Genomic DNA, 16,278 nt, shown 5'->3' with positions numbered 1-16,278 from the left:
AACACAGCCCTGCTGTAGCTTTTAAAAGCGAATACTTCTTCAGATATGCTAATGACTGAGCTTGGAACGAATGAGTTCACTGCATAGTGCTGATAATTATTTTCCTTGTTGCTTACACATTCAGTAATTCTGAAAGAAATTTCACAGATGTCGTATGAAGAACTGGCACAGCGAAGAAAAGTTAGGCATACGTAAGCGGCTATTATCGTTGTGACAACGTTAAGTGAAACAAACGCGGTAAAGTTAAACAATCTCAATTGGAGAGATATGTATGTACATATTCGAATTCAGTGTTTACGGTGCCAAAAAAGTTGTTTTCATTCACGTATCTCACGAAGAGCGGAAAGACATCAATAACATGATTTATACCTCACGTGCGTGGAGGCGTACTGACTCACCTATTAGAAGTCGTCGCTTGCCCGGTTGACTTTCGCCCGGACTAGTCACGAAACGTTGGTTACTGCTGGCGTATGTTGTAGAAAGAAACGCAGGCAGCATTTAAAAATATATGACGACGCTTATTGAGCTACAGACGCGCTAACGCCTCGAATTTTCGGCATTCAGAGACTGGCGTAGAGTTTGGCAGTGTTAAAGATCTTTATATTAAATTGGTTTATATATAAAAAAAAAAGAAACGCGCAGTATTTGCCACACCACTTGGTAAACACCTGTCCGCACGTGAAAGAAGGCGGGAGTGCAAGAGGAACGAGAAAAAGACGTGTCGTTGTGGAGGCTGCGGAGTAATTTCTACCCCATGGGGTCGTTGACGTACACTGACATTGCGTTCTCCCCTGATGGGGCTGGGGCAGGTAGGCCACCGCCGCTTGCGGCGAGGGCTAGCTAAGTTAAAGTTAAATTGGTTCACAGGAAGGGAAAGGCGCAGTAACTGTCACACTTGCACTGTGGACACCCGAACCGCGCCGTAAGGGAAGGGAGGAAGGTGGGAGCCTGCCACCGAATTTTTATCTGTTGTAGGCCGTCATTGCACCCGCCCCCGCTTCGGTGGTGGACGACGGCTGTTGTTGCGGCGCGCGTCTTTCTTTCCCTCTTCCTTTTCTTCTCTATTTTATCTTCTATCTGCACGAGGCAGCGGAGATGGCTCAGCTACAGAGCCAGTAGCAGGCCCGTGCATTTTCTTTTCCTTCTTCCTACAGCCACAACAACAACACTGACATTGCGGGTTCGGCGGCTGCGTTTCGGTGGAGGCGAAACGAAGAGGCGTCGTGTGCTGTGCGATGTCAGCCCACGTTAAAGATCCCCAGGTGGTCGAAATTACTCCGTAGCCCTTCACTACGGCTCCTCTTCTCTCTTTCCACTTTCACTACCACCTTACTCCCTTCCCTTACGGCGTGGTTGAGGTGTCCACGGAAAACAAGTGAGGCAGTTACAGCGCCTTTCCCTTCCTATAAATCAATCAGATCATTGCGGGCGAAGGGAGGTGGTGAAGAGTGGCTGTTCCTGGGCCATACGGGGCTGGGATGGTAGGTCAATGACGCTTTCGGTGTGGGCTGCCAGCCACCGAAATTTTATCCGTTGTAGGCCGTCATTGCACCCGCCACCACTTAGGGGGTGGACGACAGCCGTTGCGGCGCGCGTCTTTCTCTCCCTCTTCTTTTTCTTTCTTCTCTACTTTCTCTTTTCTGTCCGCACGAGGCAGCGGAGGGCCCCGCCAGTGGTAAGACGCCCGACTACTGTGCCGGAATACCCGGGTTCGAACCCGACCTCGGCGGCTGCGTTTCGATGGAGGCGAAATGAAGAGGCGTCGTGTGCTGTGCGATGTCAGCGCACGTTAAAGATCCCCAGGTGGTCGAAATTACTCCGTAGCCCTCCACTATGGCTCCTCTTTCTCTCTTTTCCCTTTCACTCCCATCTACCTCCCTTCCCTTACGGCGCGGTTGCGGTGTCCACAGAAATCAAGTGAGACAGTTACCGCGCCTTTCCCTTCCTATAAATAAATCAGAGGCAGCGGAGGTGGCTCAGCTACAGAGCCAGTAGCAGGCCCGTGCATTTTCTTTTCTTTCTTAAAAAACTGAAAAAAACTCTGAAGACGCCCCAAAAACGTTTTTGGGGCGTCTTCAGAGTTCCTTGTTGCATTCCCAGGAGTCTCCTCCGTCGACCTTGTCCACTTCCACCCAATGGTCGGTTGCTTTCAGTCCAGGGCTCCGCTGGCTACTGCTGCCCGTTGAGCTCGCTGTACCAGACCTTGCTGGTCTTCGCAGCGGTAGCTGGACAGCAGAGTCTCCCATTGATCCCCACACATGTTTCGAAATTTGTGGACCCCGTCTACATTTTGACAGGGACAGCACTCTCTTGATCGTGGAGCGAGCGGACGCATCTCACATGAGCTCCGTGATTTCACAGCAAAATTTCGTATTTCTTGCCACTTGCGTTCACCAACTTTGCCCTGGACGTTCGTCTATCGCTCCGGACCCGGTGTGGTGATTTCCAGACCAAGGCAAGCAGTTTGATGATTTTTCGACCAAATATTTTTGGCCGCAACAGCTGCGACAGCTAAGCCTATCGCTGCCTCACGACATCGGCGCGTTCGCGCGCAGCGGCGGTGGCGACGTCGCGTCCCGCCAAGCCCAACACCGCCTTGACTATGCCTTACACTGTGGAAGGCACCGATATCACCGCCGCGGAGTTATCAGATGGCTCATGGACGGCATTCGAGATGCAACGCCGGTACCGAAGACCATCTCCGCCCAAGAAACAACCTGCCGAGGCCCAGACGCCAGCCACGACATCGACTGTACCGAATCCGCGGACACGCGGACGCCCTCCACCTTTGACCAAAAAGCGTCCTCTGCCCCGCCTGCCCTCGGAACACCTCAAGATCGTCCTCCGTCCACAGGGCACGCTCAACCTTCACACCGTAGGCCCCGCACGACTTGCACTTGCTATCTACGCAGCCGCCAACGTCGACCACCGCCTAGCGGTTACTGCCGACCAAGTCCGCATACACCCCACTAACAACACCATCACAGTGAGCACGCCTGACAATGCCCGTGCAGTGTCTTACGCCAAGATCGGCACCATCACCATCGACAAGACAGTAGTCCCGGTTGCCGCCTACGCCCCAGCCCCGGACAATTCCGTACGGGGGATTTTGTACCGAGCCTACAGTTACGAAAACGATGCCGAGATCCTGGCTGAGCTCCGCGCTCGAAATCCCGATCTCCCCATCGTTGCTGCGCGTCGTATGGGCAAGACGCAGCACTTCGTCGTTACGTTCGCCAACACCGAGCTGCCCCGATACGTGCGGTACTTGGGGTTTACTTTCGAAGTCTTCCCTTTGAAGCCTCGTCCGGAGGCGTGCTTCAACTGTCGCAAGCTGGGTCACCGAGCGGACGTGTGCCCCCAACCACGAATACCTACATGCCGCCGCTGCGGCGTTGCTCACGACTCCCCACCAGCCGGCCAACCACCTACCTGCCAAGCCATGTGCATCGTATGCAAAGGCTCACATCCAACAGGCAGCAGAAGCTGCAAATACCGCTTCGTGTCTAGCCACAGGCGCAAATCTTCACAATCCCCCACGGACACTGCCACTGACCCAGACAGTTCGCCAAGCGGCCGCCAGTCCCGTCCCCGAGAACGCGGCCACCAACAACCACCTCCAAGGGATGAATCCTTCCCGCCACTGCAAAGCAGCAGTCCCCCAACTGACCTCGCCACAAGTCCACCACTTCAGCTGCAGGAACCAAGAGATGACTCTTTTCCCCCTCTACGTGGACGCAGTGGGAGCAGAGATAGGAGCAGGTCATCGTCCCAGAGACGCAGCTCGCGGATCAACTCCAACTCCGGAGAAGAAGGAAGACCTGCCAAACATTTGGCATGGAAGACTCCACTTACAGACGACAAGCAACGCCGAGCACCCGACCCACAGGTAAGGGAGCTGGCAGAGTTAGTCCGACAACTGCAACAACAGTTAGCTCAGTCTAACGCAAAAATCAAACAGCTAGAAACTGCAAATGCGCAATCAAAAAATGAACAGTCGTCTGTGGCTCGCGCTCGCGTTGAAGTCAGCCGCAATGAGGACATGGAAGTAGATCAAAACCGCCGTAACAAACGAAAGGCACCTTCGGTACCTCGGCCAGATACAGATGACTTAGAGAGTAATTATGAAGAGAGATTTGCAAAAATAGACCAAAGACTAGCCAAGGTGGAGGAAACTATCCAGAAATTAATACCACAGCTTAACAAAGTAACTGACACAATGGAAAAGTTTCCGACTACTTTCGAAACTGTCCTAGCTAAACTCGACACGCTTACAACCAGGGTTAACGCACTAGCATCCCCTAGCAATCTGATATCTCCAACGCCAAATGCAGGCTCTTTGCCTCCCGCCCACACAGCATTCTCACGCCCAGCTGACGGTGCTTCGGCGCGTCCGTCCCCAAGCAGCATTCTCCGACCCAGCGTATTGCAACCCGCGCGAGCGGAACCTTACCCGATACGCGATGGCTAGTACACCTGTTATAGTGTGGCAATGGAACTGCAGGGGATTCCGAGCCAAGCGCAAGGCTCTGGAATATGCAGTTTTGGCCCAAACAAACAGGCCGGTAGTCATAGCACTTCAAGAGACGAATACAGAAGTAAAGCTCGCAGGGTATACAGCATACAATGAGAAAGTGTCGGCTGAGTGCCGGCCGATCACAGCTACACTTGTACACCGTAATCTAACTGCAAACCAATTAGATTTGGAAATACCGGAGGTCTCTCATACATTTATACAAATCCTGCCGAACAAACGAACACAATCTCCCCTTTACATTCTAAACGTATATAGTCCACCTAAAGACAACAGCACGAAAATAGCCACACTCTTCCGTAAGGCGCATGTAGCCGCTCATAATGGAATGTTGCTGACTGTTGGAGACTTTAACGCACTCCATGCAGAATGGGGCTACTCAGTTAACAGTAGAAAGGGAACTAAATTATGGGAGACAGCCCAGGCGCTAGGGCATACCTTACTCGTCGACCCTGATAAACCTACGCGCATTGGTAACAGTGTAACCAGGGATACGTGCCCTGACCTTACCTTTGCCAGAAATATCCCCGATGCGAGATGGGAAAACCTAAATACAAACATAGGAAGCGACCACTATGTACTATGTACCACTTTCCGAGCTACGCATTGCAAAATGCGTCGCCAGGAAGTGAAGCACACGAACTGGGACGCCTTTAGATATGTCCGCTCGCAAAGGCCAGCGGAAAGTATAGTAGATTTAAGACAATGGACGGAGCGTCTGTTGCAAGACGCCGCAAACACTTCAAAAACTGTTGCCCTTGAGGACAGCAGTCCCAGTCCGGACGCTAAGCTAGTGCACATGATTGAAGCACAAGGAAGTATCCATGCTCGATGGCGTAAAAATAAGCATAACCGACGTTTAAAAATTCGGCTAACCCGGCTTGAAAAGGAAATCGAGGCTTACTCGTGGGAACTTAGCCGAGAACAGTGGCATCAGACTTGCGACCGCCTTAATGGGCAACTGGGCAACAAGAACACGTGGTTTTTACTTAGACATTTACTGGATCCTACGAGAACTAAGGCAGATTCCCACAAGAACCTACATAGGATCTCGCAATCTTTCCAAGGCACCGACGAAGAGCTCATGACCACTTTAAAAGATAAATACATTAACACCTCCCAGGATATACCCACGCCAGATGGGTACTCAGGATTGGATAATCCTCGCATGGATAGCGTCTTTACCGTAGCAGAGATTAGGGCTGCTCTTAACAAAATTAACACCACCTCGGCACCGGGGGAAGATTGCATCACCAATAAGATGTTGCGCAATTTAGAAGACCAGTCAGTAGAGGCTCTTACGGACCTCTTCAACAGGTACTGGACAGAGGGCAGCGTCCCTGAGGAATGGAAGCACGCTAAAATTATTTTCATACCTAAACCGGGCAAAAGACTCGAGATGGGGAACCTCCGCCCAATCTCGCTAACGTCATGTCTCGGGAAGGTAATGGAACACGTTGTCTTAAACAGGCTCCTTATGCACACCGATGCGGAAGGCACGTTTCCCCCGTCCATGATTGGGTTTCGAGCAGGTCTTTCGACTCAGGACATTATGTGGCAAATTCAACAAGACATTCTTGATACAAATCGCATAAGAGCCACGCGAACCATCCTGGGACTCGATGTGAGTAAGGCCTTCGACAATGTGTCACACGCTTCCATCCTCAATCACCTCTCACAGTTACACGTAGGCAAACGGACATACGACTACATCGCCGCCTTTCTGAATGCGCGTACGGCTACGCTCCATTTCGTTGACAAAGTTAGCGACAAAATTACACTAGGGACGAGAGGAACACCGCAAGGCGCCGTACTTTCACCTTTTCTCTTCAACATCGTTATGAGCGGCCTCCCGCGTCTGTTAGATGAGATCCCACACATACATCATTCCATATACGCCGACGACATCACCATATGGACCAATTCTGGCTCCGATGGAGATATTACAGATTCATTACAACGAGCTATCGACACGGTACAGTCTTATGTGCAGGAAAACGGCCTTACCTGTTCACCGGCTAAATCAGAACTATTAGTTATAAGGAACAAACAAGCTTCACAGGTAAAGCCAGATTCTCGAGAACCTATCCAGTTACACATTGACAACCATCCGATACCCCCGGTAGCCACGATCAGAGTTCTTGGAATGTTGATTCAGAATAATACGCAGAACACAGAAGCTATACGCCGGCTACGCGTCACGGCGCACCAGATAGGTGGGCTGGTGAGACGCATTGCCACACGTCGCAGGGGTATGAGAGAAGCCGACCTGTGCAGGATTATCCAAGCCTTTATGATAAGCAGAATCATGTACGCTTGCCCGTACTATCATCTGCGTCGTAGGGACGAACATGCACTTAATAGCATAATTAGAACAGCATACAAAGCGGCCCTTAGCTTACCAGTATACGCTAACTCAGATCGACTACTGCAGTTAGGAATTTTTAACACACTATCTGAACTAATTGAAGCCCATAAGACAGCACAAGTGACCCGCCTGTCACGCAGCCTTGCGGGACGCGTAATTCTCGACAAGCTCCACATCCACCCCACTGAGGAGGTGTGCGCAACATCCCATTTATCGGCTGACATAACTAGTAGACTAGTTGTTAAACCAATAGCCAAAAACATGCTACCAGGTAGACATGATGCCCGCAGGAAGACAAGGGCACAGACCCTTGAGAAACAGTACGAGGACGATCCACAAGCAGTGTACGTGGATGCAGCTCAGCATATCAAAAACGGAGCATACGTGGCATGTATGGCCACTCCAAAGTCAACCTTCATTAACGCTATAACATTTCATGCTAGCTCCATATGCGAGGCAGAGGAAGTAGCTATCGCACTGGCCATCGCGGATCCCCACACCAAAACTATTCTAAGCGACTCAAAAAGCGCTGTTCAAAATTTCGCCAAAAATTCTGTAAGCGCACTCGCGGCGCGAATTCTGCGCAACCGATCTCTCAATCACAACATCAATCTCGTATGGGTTCCGGCTCACGCGGGTAACTCCGGAAACGAAGGGGTCGACCGTCTAGCCCGAGGCTTAACCAACCGGGAGACGGGAGATCTATCGGGAACGGACGCGCCTGTGGAGGCACCGCGCACATACGCAGAGGTAACAAACTTTTATCGCGAGCTAAGATGCACGTACCCCGCCCCTCACCCCGACCTCGACCGGGCGCAAGCCACGACACTCAGACGCCTACAAACAAAGGCCATTCTTAGCCCCTACCGACTATCGTTAATTACAAACGGAGAATTCAACCCTGCATGCCGGCACTGCGGTGACGGGACGCAGGCCACTCAAGACCATATACTGTGGGAATGCGCCAGCAATCCCCCTCCAAAGACACTCTTGCCAGCTCCCTCAGCGGAGGAATGGGACAAGCTGTTGGCCAGCCCAAGGAAAACTACGCAACTGGCCCTCGTCACGCGAGCTCAAGAGGTCGCTCCCGACTGGAGGCCACCCTAGACTCGCCCCAGCCCGAAATAATTCCTTTCATTTCGTGGCAATAAAAGTTGTTACCACCACCTACATTTTGACAGGCCCATGAGATGTGATATAGTGTGGGTTTTTCATCGCACCACGAACATCTGTCTGCGTATATGGTAAGGGGCATTTTGTCTAGTATGTGTAGGTTTGGTATGAACCCGTCTGTAATTGTCTCCAAATGACAGCTTCCGTTCTGTTGAGAGAACTGTGCGGTGGGGGATATCACATTCTTCTGCCTCTATAGTTTTCTATAGTATGGCAGAGTATGCCTTGGGAGCTGGGAAAAGTTACGCGGACTCGTCGGATGCTCGGAAAGTAGTGTATGCTCAAGCTATCCTGTCGGCCTTTTGGTTCTCTGCCACCCTCATGTGCCCCGGTGCCCACATAATTTTGTGTGTGGTCTTGTTTTCTTCGTGGTTTTTAATTTTGTCACTCACTTCGAGGAGTATACGGAGCGCGTGACGACCTATCCTACCATTCATGTAGTCTTGACAGGCTGTTTGAGAGTCCGTGAGTATCTTTAGCGTCCGCCCGGTTCTATAGCCCTCCGCCACCGCTAGAGCTACGGCTACTTCCTCGGCCTCTTTTACCGTGCAGTGTTGCGTGACCGTGTATGCAGACGCGTCCACAACAAAATTGCAGTAGCCACGCTGGTCGATTCGTCTCTAGTGAAGTGGGTCGTTTAAGAAACTATTTTAGTGTGAGATTGCAGAAGCTTTCTCGTAAATGAGCAGCACAATCTGGCATCAGTGTTTAAAAACCAAAACGCTTAAAGAAATTGTCTAGCAACACACAAAAGAGCGACAACGTTTGCAGTGCGCCCAACAGCCACTCTCTGTCCCGAGAAATGTGAAAAGTCCGAGTCAATGTCAGCGAAGCACATTATAGGGATTCATAGGGGACATTTGTTTTCTGTCTTTCTTCAGCCGCTTGCATATCGTCCCTGCAATTTGCAGTAGATTGCAGGCTGCGTAAAACACGTGTCATCCAGAAGTGAATAATAAGTGCAGTCCGTTATGCTTTGCCGGCATTTTATAGCAATGCTTCTTAATATCGCGATAGCTAAAGTTGACTGCATGACATGACGCTCCTTTGGATCTCTTGGAAGGTTATCTCTCTTTCATGCCTGCATGGAATAGATGGGAGAGTGAGATAAGAATGGAACACGGGGCCTTTTGATTCCGTTTATTACCCCTACGCCGCGCAGGCACGCCGCACAGCTTGTTTGAGCGGGGCTTGATATATCTACTACGTCCGGTGGTCTTTCCCACATGGGGTAGTCTACGACCGAGTGCTAATGCGCATGTGCGAGATAATAAATTAAAAATTAAGGGATTAGTGAGTAAGAGAGTAGCATATTGCATGTACGCGAACGAGGATCCGCAAGGGGGAGCCACATACGGGAGCCATTAACGCTGTAGCATCATTGAAATGCGAAGCTTAAATGCCTCACTAATGTTTTTGGTGCCACAACACTGGAGTTTATACCGCCAGAAGGAACCGGTGGCATCCAGCGTTATCAGGAAATTTTCTGATTGGTCAAGTCGTTGATAACGTCACTTCGTCACGTGACATGCATGGTCGAATAGGCAGGTGCTCTAGCAGGTGACAGTTGGCAGGTGCCATGCCGTAGAACGCTCACTGGTCGCTAGGGTGCGTGACATCCTGAGACCACGTGACATGCCACACTTTGTATCCATAATCTACTATACGCTGTAAATATAAAACGAGAAAAAAAAAAAAGCGACAATGAGGACGTTGTGCTATAGTGACAGAAACCCGTTGCAGCGACTTTGCTAATGCCATCGCAGTTCGCTCTGAAAGTGATTTAAATGTCCAAATAATTTATTTTAGAGCGAAGTCCGTTCGACAGCTGAGGAGCGTCACTGTTCGTGCCGTAGCCGGAGCAACCGAGTGAAAGTCACGAGTCCAGAGAGAGTCACAAGCCAAAGAAATAGAGTTCCTCAGAAGGAGAGAAAGAAGAGAGCAACGTAGCTTTGTGCCGCTTGCTTGCGGCTGTTTTTTCTATTTTTCTGCCGAATTCCTTTTGGTTGGTTCGTTTTGGTTCATAGGGTTTAACTTCTCAAGGCGACTCGGGCTATGAGAGACGCCTTAGTAAAGGGCTCCGGAAATTTTGACCACTTGGCTTTCCTTAACGTGCACTGACATCGCACAATCCACGAGCGCTTAGCTTTTCGACTGTATCGAAAAGCTGCCGCCGCGACCGGGACTTGGTCCCGCAACCTTGGGTAGAACAGTCGAGTGGCCGTACTGGCTACTGCTTCACAACCACGGAGGGGGAATTCTGTTTGGTTCGTGAGAAAAGTTGTGTGTTTTGTAACTGCACATACATATATACAATCGTCTTTCAATTCCTTCCCTCAGTATGATGCAAAAACGCTTAAATAACCTCGTTAAAAAGTTTGTATTAGGGATTGCCGTACTCGTCCTCAGAATATTTTTTAAAGCAAGGCGCCCGTGTGCTGTGCGATATCAGTGCACGTTAAAGAACCCCAGGTGGTCGAGATTTCCGGAGCTCTCCACTACGGCGTCTCTCATAGTCTGAGTCGATTTGGGACATTAAACCCCACAAACCAAATCAAACCATTTTGTATGGCAAAAATAACGTGCGATATCAGTGCACGTTAAAGAACCCCTTGTGGTCGAAATTTCCGGAGCCCTCCACTACGGCGTCTCTCATAGTCTGAGTCGCTTTGGGACATTAAACCCCACAAACCAAATCAAACCATTTTGTATGGCAAAAATAACGTGCGATATCAGTGCACGTTAAAGAACCCCAGGTGGTCGAAATTTCCGGAGCCCTCCACTACGGCGTCTCTCATAGTCTGAGTCGCTTTGGGACATTAAACCCCACAAACCAAATCAAACCATTTTGTATGGCAAAAATAACGTGTGATCTCAGTGCACGTTAAAGAACCCCAGGTGGTCGAAATTTCCGGAGCCCTCCACTACGGCGTCTCTCATAGTCTGAGTCGCTTTGGGACATTAAACCCCACAAACCAAATCAAACCATTTTGTATGGCAAAAATAACGTGTGATCTCAGTGCACGTTAAAGAACCCCAGGTGGTCGAAATTTCCGGAGCCCTCCACTACGGCGTCTCTCATAGTCTGAGTCGCTTTGGGACATTAAACCCCACAAACCAAATCAAACCATTTTGTATGGCAAAAATAACGTGTGATCTCAGTGCACGTTAAAGAACCCCAGGTGGTCGAAATTTCCGGAGCCCTCCACTACGGCGTCTCTCATAGTCTGAGTCGCTTTGGGACATTAAACCCCACAAACCAAATCAAACCATTTTGTATGGCAAAAATAACGTGTGATCTCAGTGCACGTTAAAGAACCCCAGGTGATCGAAATTTCCGGAGTCCTTTACTACGGCGTCTCTCATAGTCTGAGTCGCTTTGGGACGTTAAACCCCACAAACCAACAAACCAATTATAAAAGATTTAATCGCACACTGTGCGGCTGGTAGGCTCGAAATTAGGCGGCGTACATCGTGTACAGCCTGATGAAATGGCGGTGGATGTGGAGTTAATTTTTGCTTAAATAAGTTTTCCTCAAAATTTGACAGCAGCGGCACTCCCTTAATTATTTTTTTTCCTTTTAAAATATTCGTTCGACTTGCATTCAGTTACTGGCATAAGATTGGGATGGAGCGCATTTGGCAAGCACTCGCAGATTATGACTAGCAGCTTACCGGTATCGCTCAAGAGGAAAGTATATAACAGTTGCATCTTGCCTGTACTCACCTATGGGGCTGAAACGTGGAGGCTAACCAAGAGAGTTCTACTTAAGCTGAGGACAACCCAGAGGGCTATGGAACGAAAAATGGTAGGGGTAACATTAAGAGATAGAAAGCGTGCAGAGTGGGTCAGAGAAATAACTCAAGTTACCGACATTCTAGTGGAAATTAAGAAGAAGAAATGGACATGGGCAGGACATGTAGTGCGAAGAGAGGATAACCGATGGTCGCTGAGGGTAACAAACTGGATTCCAAGGGAAGGAAAGCGTAGCAGGGGGCGGCAGAAAGTTAGGTGGGCGGACGAGATTAAGAAGTTCGCTGGGGTCAAGTGGATGCAGCTAGCACAGAACCGTGTTAAGTGGAGAAATATGGGAGAGGCCTTCGCCCTGCAGTGGGTATAATCAGGCTGATGATGATGATGATGATGATGACTGGCAAACAGTCTTATTCGTTTTGTTTGTGCGTAACAAAACAGCCTTTAAATAAAAACTGTTTTGTTACGTACAAACAAAACCAAATTAAAGGCTGTTTTGTTACGCACAAACAAAACGAATAAGACTGTTTCCCAATAACTGGATGCAAGTAGAACGAATGCTTTATAAAGGAAAAAAAATCCACATCTTTCATGCAAACGATTGCAAAGTTAGTGCATTTCTTTTATTTACACTCATTATTTACTTAGCAGGAGTTCGCGCCACGGACGTGTCTTCGCCAAGATTTATTCAGCAGTATCTTCTCAATGCGCAGCTTATTCGAGCTTCGGAAATGAAATATAATCGTTGTTTTATTTTATTTCTTTCAACAGAATGTCTACGCGTTCCATTGAAACGGGACCTATTATCGACGCGCCGGTATGAAGTTGTTCAAAAATATGCGCTGCTGCGACGCCGCCACCTGCGACGCGGCCTGTAAGCATTGAGCGTGCCTCACTCGGGAATCGGTCGCCAGGTGCCGCCACCTAGCCAAGAGGATGTGCGCCCTCTTTTTAATGATCGCTGGCGCCAAATGCTTTCGACTTTTTTCTGGACCTGGTAATCTGCATCACTTTTGTGGTTACGAGATGCGCTATAAAGAAAATGGAGTACCGTTTCCTCCTTGGGGTAAAATGATGGGCCTGAACACTGTAAACAACGTATTTTCTCTTAAGAGTGTACCTCCAAAGTGTTCGAACTCATTTGTCGATAAGCTAAAGCAATCGACAATCCTCCCCAGAATACTGATCGGCGAGTTTGACCTTTGGTCTTTGGTACCACTAGACTTCAGTTCGGCAACTCTCAATCACAGATTCTGAATTTCACATATATATATATATATATATATATATATATATATATATATATATATATATATATATATATATAAGATATCTAATTCCACTTTCACCTATTCGCTCAATAATAGCCATGCCGTACATCTCATCGCCTTCACAATCACAATAGCTTCACGCATATTTTCGGCCGTACCAAAGCATTTACCTTGCCTGCCCTCCCACGCGTCATAAGCCTCTGGAATAACCTTCCTGACGACACGTTACGAATATCAGTGGATACTGCAGCGTTCAGAGGAATAATAACTGATAGGATTGCTTAATATTTGGTCTATGCGCTCTTAGAAACAATAACTCTTGACGTTGTATAAAATCCACATTATTACCCTCGTATTAGCTTCAACTGATATTTGTGTTTGTAGCCTTATTTTAAACTTTGCATAATTGTTTCCTTCCGTTTGGTGTTTTGTGTTCAATACTTACCTGTAACCATTGCGTAACACTTTTCTTTAGTTGTTGTATTTGCTTTTACATTCTGTTACTTTATTTGTATGTCCTAATCACACAATACTCCTATGTACAAGGAGCCTGTGAGTTATTTGAATAAATAAATAAATGGAGAAATTTGTGAGCACAGAGAACTCGACGCCCCCCCCCCCCCCTCCCCTTTTTCTGCCAGCTCAGCCCTTATTCTGCAGCCGAGGTTTAAAAACAGAACTTCGTTAGTAATTGGCTCCAGTACTCGCGACAATAAACCGGGCTTCCAGCTAAATGTAGCTAAATTCTCAAAGTGAATTGTCCATTCCCAGAGAAACAAACCGAGGGCTGTAGAGAGTGGCGTGGCAGAGTCTGTGCCGGGCCGTATTGTTCTTTTCCGATAATTGTTTCGTAACGGCTAATTAGCTCACACAATTAGCAAATCGAATGACAAAACAAAACAAAACAAAATGAGAAAATATTTTTTTCGAATATTTGTATCTGGTGCGAATATTTGTAAAAAACGAATCACTCGAGACTCCGGTACAGTTAGAGCTACGGCTAAAAAGACGGGGTGCTGATTTCAATCCGAGGGATGCAACACGAAGTGAGTATGTAAGACAATATAATCTCTGGGGCATCATGTTTATGCGCATGGGAAATGTGCTTTGGCAATTTCTGATGGCAGTGAACAAACGATACATTCCTGTGGATGAGTGGGGCGAGAGATGCAAATGAGCCATGGCCTCCAAGATAAGGCATCGCGGTAGAGTTCACCAACACCATCTGCCCTTTCAGTGGCGACTGCGTCGCGGCGCTGAACTTTTTATACCACGCTTAACTTCCCAGCAATACTCCGTGCAGCGTTCGTATGCGACCTGTTTTATTCGGTCCGTTCCAAGCAATCCTGAACATGCAATATTTTAATCGTGTGGTGATAGAAAAACGATCAATGGACTGTTGGAAAGTTGAACATTCGCGCATTCCTAATTAAGTTTGTGATTTGTAGCGTCCAGGAAGACGTTACTTCGCGGAACATTTTCTTTCCGATTTTGCTTCTAGTGGATCTGAATAACATTTCAGTTCTGAGCTCTCCATTGGCCGCTGACGTGTTTAGATTTCAGGTAACTGCGAAGCAGATATCTTTGATGTCCATAATTAATTGCCGACTGCCTCTACGGATTAATGGTTAAAATTAAGGCACGCTATCAATCGCCGCTAATGATCTACTCGAATGCCAATAGAAATGAATGAAATCAGAACAGGCCGTACAAGGTTTGAATAGGACCGAGGGAAGTCCGCAATTATGCGTCATATGCCGAGAATTCGCGATCTTAGCCTATCGGAGTCTCTCTCCTTTGCCGAGATATAATCAGGTCAAAACATTACGCCGTTCTCTGAGGCCATGCGGTGACACAGTATAAGCATCGCAAATTCCGGTCGGTCTTGTTTAACAAGATCAGCTGAAAGTCAGCGTTTATTCTGTCTCTTTTTACACCATATTTTCAGTCTTTACGCTGTTAATATGACTTTGCACAAGTGTGGCGCATTTTCAAGAACACGTAGCCTATCCACACATGACAAAGATGCACCACTTTGTCCGAGTGGATTTCGCGTCCGGCTGCTGAGCCTATGGACATGGTTTCGAATCCTGGCCACGGTGGTCGCAATTTGATGGAGTCTATACGTGTAAAGGACCATGTTGTCTGCGAATTCGGCGCACGTTAAATAAAATTGGCTGTGGTTTGACCAATCACCATCCCGAGTAGAATTGCGGAAGCTTCTTCTGCGGCCAGTACAGCTGCGGCGTCACCATCGTATCGCGGAGGAGTCGGCGGTGGCACCGGCTTGCCAGCTGTGCACTGTGTCACATCACACCCCTTGGCGCCTGTGTAGCTAGCGCGGCGACACCTCTGAGTCACCCGCGCATCGGAGGAGTCGGCGGCGGCTCCGACGCGGTGCTCCAGCTGTGCTCCGTGTGACGTCACTCATTCCTCGCGCATGCGCAGCTTGGCTCATCGGGGGCTCCGCGAAATGGCTCAGCGACTTGCGTAGTGTTGCTTCCGCAAAAGCACCGGGCGGTAGTGTTGCATACGGTGCTCGCCACTACAGCATCTCAAATCCATAATATTCAGCTTTCCGGCGTTAATGCCTCCAAACTTACCTCACATATGTCGCTATAGACAGCAGCGGGAGTTATCTGTATGACATGCACTACCTTCGGCCCGTATTCACGAGATGATTTATTAACGAAGTGCCCTGTAGGGTAGCTGTGACGTGGGTTGATGTGTTGCAATGCTATATGTTGTGGCGCTGAGGCAGCCCAGAATTTGGGAACCGTGTAATACCAGATAGTGTATTTTTGAAAATCTGTGACATGTATAGCCAACGTCACTTGTAGCCTACAATGCACTTTTGCAAAGGTGGAAAACATTGCCAGGGTTATGTCCATTAAACCGATTACAGTGCGAAAACATGGGCCTTTCTTTTTCTTGTCTTGTTTTAACTCGGTGTAACTGATATTTTTACACTATACGTACCTGGAACAAACTTTCTGTGACTATGGGTCTCGTGCGCTGCGGTTGCTTCTGTACATGTGGAGAAATCTGGAGCGGCCAACTCGAATGGTGGAGCTTTAACCCCGTTTAAACCAGGTTATAATCAGAGAATTGAATAACCCACCATTATGGCTCACAGGTTGAAATACTCTGCTGCCTAACCCGAGTGCCCGGGTTCAAA

Source organism: Amblyomma maculatum, chromosome 8 (genome assembly GCF_055883805.1).
Source record: "Amblyomma maculatum isolate TAMU_Amacu chromosome 8, ASM5588380v1, whole genome shotgun sequence".
Lineage (NCBI taxonomy): Eukaryota > Metazoa > Arthropoda > Arachnida > Ixodida > Ixodidae > Amblyomma > Amblyomma maculatum.
The sequence above is the reverse complement of the archived record's forward strand: the minus strand, read 5'-3'. Positions refer to the sequence as shown.